This window comes from Equus quagga, chromosome 15 (assembly GCF_021613505.1).
Source record: "Equus quagga isolate Etosha38 chromosome 15, UCLA_HA_Equagga_1.0, whole genome shotgun sequence".
Lineage (NCBI taxonomy): Eukaryota > Metazoa > Chordata > Mammalia > Perissodactyla > Equidae > Equus > Equus quagga.
In genome coordinates this window covers 76,763,858-76,769,064 of record NC_060281.1, presented here as the reverse complement: position 1 = coordinate 76,769,064, position 5,207 = coordinate 76,763,858, and the positions used below count along the sequence as shown (strand labels likewise).

Genomic DNA, 5,207 nt, shown 5'->3' with positions numbered 1-5,207 from the left:
ATGCGACATCTTTTGCGGTTAGGTATTCCATGGCTGCAAACTTGCATCGTTTCAAGAGTTGATGAACGTCAGTGAAAAGGAGAAGTTGACAGCGCTTTTTGGCCATCTGCCTCTTTCCTTCCACGTCCCTGAGTACCTGGTGCTGGCTGCTGGCTTGATTTATTCATCATGACAAGGATAAAAGAAAAAGGAAAGAATTATAGGAGTATGTGGCCTTCTCCCCGCCCGCCACCTGGTGTCATTTTGTAGTGGGTTGAAGGGTGGCCCCCCAAAAAGGAATGTCCATGTCCTGATGCCGGGAACCTATGCATGTACTTATTTAGAAAAAGGATCTTTGCATGTGTAAGTAATTAAGTTAAGGATCTTGAAATGAGATCATCCCGGATTATTCGGGTGGGCCCTAAATCCAATGACAAATGTTCCTATGAGATGCACAAAGGAGGGTCACCCAGGGGAAGTCCACGCGGAGACAGAGGCAGGACTAGAGTTATGCAGCCACAAGCCCAGGAATGCTAACAGCCAGCAGGAGCTGGAAGAGGCAAGAAATGGAATCTTCCTTAGAGCTCTGGAGGGAGCGTGGCCCTGCGGGCACCTTGATTTTGGACCTCTGGCCTCCAGAACTGTGAGAGAACAACTTCCTGTTGTTTTAAGCCACGAAGCTGTGGCTGTTTGTTTTGGCAACCCTGGGAAACTAAGACACATTACTTATTGCATTAATGGAAAAGTCGGCCAAGTAAAAAAAATATTGGAGAAGCCAATAGGATTAAATAACAAGATGAATTTATGGAGGACGCACCATATGCCAGGTACTTGCTCCAGTTAGAGTGACAGAACTAAATTTGAATCCAGCAAGAGGAGCCCCAGAGCTCGAGCCTTTAGCTCTGAACTTGTAGGAAAGAGTGGAAGTTGTTTCTGGAGTTGGGGGGCAATGAGACAAGATAGATCTGAAGGAGACTTTGGGGAAATTTGAGACAGATTTGGGAGCTGGCTGCCCTAGAGGGGAGACATAAAATTTCAGAAGACTTGCTTTCTATTGTAAATAGGATTTGTGTGTGTGTGTGTGTGTGTGTGTGTTCCTTGAGAAGTATGATAAAGTTTTAAATTGCTCTCCAGGTAAATTTTTTAATTTTTTAATTTTATTTTTTTTTAAAGATTTTATTTTTCCTTTTTCTCCCAAATCTCCCCAGTACATAGTTGTGTATTTTTAGTTGTGGGTCCTTCTAGTTGTGGCATGTGGGATGCCGCCTCAGCATGCCTGATGAGCGGTGCCATTTCTGCGCCCAGGATCCGAACCAGCGAAACCCTGGGCTGCCGAAGTAGAGAGCACAAACTTAACCACTTGGCCACAGGGCCGGTCCCTAAATTTTTAATTTTAAGACGAGTCTGTGCTGAGACTTGCACACATGGCACCTGAGTTTTATATGGGTTACTTTTCCGCTCATTTGACATTCATTCATGGAGCTCCAGTTTATCTGCCCAAAAAATCTGTGCTTAGTGCTGGGCAGACTTGCAGATGAATGAGAACCAGACCCTGCCATGGAGGGGCTCAGGTAGTGAAATGGGCTGGTCCAGCGGACAAAGGTCCTGGAGTCTGGATGTTATCCGTGGGCAATGGAAGTTTTGATACAGACGGATGAAGCTGAGAGAGAGCAAGGGGGCTGTATGTTCTCCAGCCTGCCGAACCTTCTGAATCCCCGCCTGCCCCCTCTGACCCGTAGTGGACTGATAGCTAAGTGCATAAACTGATCCTGACTACTCTACTGAGGATTAAAGAGTTACCTCATTCAGGTGACACAATCAGATTAAAAAAATGTTTTCTCTAGGATTTTCAGAGGTGGGGTGGGGAGAGAATGGGAAACAGGGCGTGGAGCGATGTTGACTGACTTTTTCCACGTCTGATCACTTGGATGGCCTCTACCAAATCCAACCGTGGGGCCGGTCCTGGCTTTCAGAAAATATTTGCCTTGACAATATGCACAAAACCAGGTGCTATTTAGCTTTGAGACTACAGGACAGTCACATCTGACGTGGTAGGGCGACTCTACGGTCAGTAGAATACGGACGATGATCAGAAACTAACCACGAAAACCCTTGAAGAGACATTAAATTGGAGCCTGGTGTGCTTTCTCCCGCTCATTCCTGTGCAGCCAGGTTTCCTACGGCATTGAAGAACGTCGTCAGTTGTTTAGTTGAGCATGAGATGAAGAGGTTGGCCAGCTTTTAGAGGCCATAATATATGATAACAACAGATCCTTAAGCACTAGATTTGTGCTCGGGGCTGAGAGGTGCTCGGAAGCAGAGACAGCTGAGTGGACCCCAGATCCACGGTGGGAGAAGACTGGCAGGTGAAAACTTGCCTGGCTCTCACATCTGTTTATTCTATCTTTTCTCTCGTTATTGTACTATTATTGTTATTATCACTCTTCTGCTGGATCCCATAGTTGAATTTACATAACATAATTGCGTACATTATAGGACTGCCCTAGAATGTAAATTTCTTTTGAAAGTACTTGCGTTTCAATATGAGAGTTACACCCTCCCTGCTGATGAAGCAGGGCGAAGGGAAATCAGAGCAATTTTAGTCTCTGATCCTTTCTCAGAATAAAACTTGGCCGGCTTAGCTGTCCGTGGGGCTCTGCTGAGGGACCGCCATCTTCCCGCCAAGTTGGGTCTTGTCCACAGTTGATCTGGAAGCCAATTTTCCGAATAAATCACAAAATTGCTCCAGAGTCGGTGTGTTTACTCAAAAACTCATCTTCTGTTGCAATGCACACGTCATCGTTGTGGATATAGTTTACATTTTACAGCATTTTCTACAGTGTGGCATTTCCCAAAGTGTGCTCTGGGGAACACCCGGGTGATGGGGTGTTCTCTGGGAAAATAGTTTCCTGGGGTGAATAAAGGTTGGAAACCACCTGCTCTTACATGTCCATCCACGCATCAAGTGAGTCTAAACCTGGTTTCCTGCAGCAGTGGCCAAATTTGGTTGGCCATGGAAGCATCCTATTCGGTGCCCTTTGGGAACCAGAAGCGTAAGGGCAGGAGCAGGGCAGGTGGGGGCCAGGCCCAGGCCAGGCTGCTCAGGCCCTGGGGCACAGCCGAGTTGGAGGATGGGTTGGGGGGACTAAGGTGATGTTTTAAGCTGACCTGACCTGGACCGGACTTTTAATATTGGAAACTGGCCAGAAAGCTACAGGATCTGCCTACAGTGCCACTCAGGGCTGGAAAGGGAGATTTGTAAGAATATAGCTGATAACTTTGGGAGGATAACTTTTGGATTTTGTAGGAATATTAAGCCCTTTTATGTTTGTACCCCTGGGCACAGATAAGCAATAAACCTGCTACACAGCATATCAGGCACTTCTATTTGAAGACCTCTGTACGGGGTTGGATAGCTTCCCCAACACTCATGTCCACTTGGAGTCTCCGAATGTGACCTTATTAGGAGATGGAGTCTTTGCAGAGGTGATTAAGGTAAAGACGGAGATGATCATACGGGATTAGGGTGGGCCCTAATTCCAACGACAAGTGTCCTTATAAGAGATGGAAGAGGCACACAGAGGCACACAGGGAAAAGCCCACATGAGGACAGAAGCAGAGATTGGAGTGACGCAGCCACAAGCCAAGGAACACTGGGAGCCACCAAAAGCTGGAAGAAGCAAGGAAGGACCCTCCCCCGGAGACCTTGGGAGAAGAGTGGCCTTGCTGATCCCTTGATTTTGGACTTCTGGCCCCCAGATCTGTGGGAGAATAAATTTCTGTCGTTTGGAGCCACCAGATTTGTGTTGATTCACCGTGGCAGCCCCAGGACACTCATGCAACCCTGATGCTATGTCACCCTTGGGTGGGACAGGACTCTCCACGCGGACTGAAGCCGTGAATCCCACCCATCGCGGGGGAGGAAGATATAATGGATGCGTGAGAAGCTGAGATGCACTAATTTTTGCGCCAGCAGCCGATCGTTAGTAAGAGGCTGCAACACAGCCTTGAGGGCTCAGATGCAGTGTGGAAGGGGAGAGACTGCAGAGCAAAGGGGCGGGTTTGGGGATGATGGGGTATAGGGAGGGGAGGTGAAGCCCATTAACCGCGAGAGGTGAGTCAACCAAAGATGTGAAGGCCGCGAGCAGTCTCTCAGGGAGCCTCGCCTTGGCAGAGCTGAGAAAGAGCGACTTGATAAAGAGACGCTGCTGGGAGCAATCCAAGACTGAGCCTCCAGGCCGGGTTTGCTGGGAGTTGCTGGGTCTGGACCTCAAGGGCCCGGGTAGCCATCTTGCAATCAATCACCTCTGCCCGGGGACAGCCCTGACATCCCAGTGGACCCTTGGTTACTTCTTATGTTGTCATTTCACTTTCCCAGAGCTCAAGACTTTGCTGTCTGACCTTCGACTGCTGGCTCCACTTCTCTTAGTCTATTTACTGATCTGCAAAATGGGGGTAATAACATTCGCCTCATAGGACGTTGTGGGGGTTACACAAGATGACGGCCTCAAGGGGTCCCCCTTTCTGGCACAGGGCACATCCTTGCTTTGTTAGTCACTAGTACTGTTACTTGTGGTTTTAATTCTCACCACAGGTACAGGAGGGAGCAATTCTAAGTATTATCACTTTAAAAATGAGGAAACCGAGGCTGGGAGGGGATAGGTCTCTCGTCCAGAGTCACACGGATGGCTGAGTGAGGATCAAATTCTAGGTGACCGCATCCGGAGCCCAGGCTTCCTGCTAATGTCCGTGATAATATATGGGGTGGTTTTATGTGCTACGCAGGTGAAATTTTCACTCTTAATAGTTACATATCTATTTTATGGTCTATTAGAAAAATACAGGTTTTCTATTTATGGCAGTGTTGTAAATTTTCCTTTTAAAATAAACTTATTTAGTGCTCGCTTTGGCAGCACACATACGAAAATTGGAACGATATCGAGAAGATTAAATGGCCCCTGTGCAAGGGTGACATGCAAATTTGTGAAGCGTTCTGTATTTTTACAATGTTATATGTCAATTATATCTCAATAAATAAATACATTAATTAAATTAACTTATTTAGAAGCACTATTCACAACAGCCAAAAGGTAAAAGAGATCAGATGTCCATCAACGCATGATAGGTAAACAAAATGGGGTCTATGCATATAATGGAATATTATTCAGCCATAAAAAGGAATGAAGTGCTGACACATGCTACGACAGGGATGAAGCTTAAAAACATTG

The 5,207-nt window shown here is 46.8% G+C and overlaps 1 non-coding gene across 1 annotated transcript; it reads left to right on the top strand.

The window, feature by feature from the left end:
- The first annotated feature begins 4,876 nt into the window (after positions 1-4,876).
- On the top strand, positions 4,877-4,982 carry LOC124227485 (U6 spliceosomal RNA). Its single transcript, XR_006885495.1, has one exon. It is a non-coding gene; the product is annotated as a U6 spliceosomal RNA (small nuclear RNA).
- The last annotated feature ends 225 nt before the right edge of the window (positions 4,983-5,207 follow it).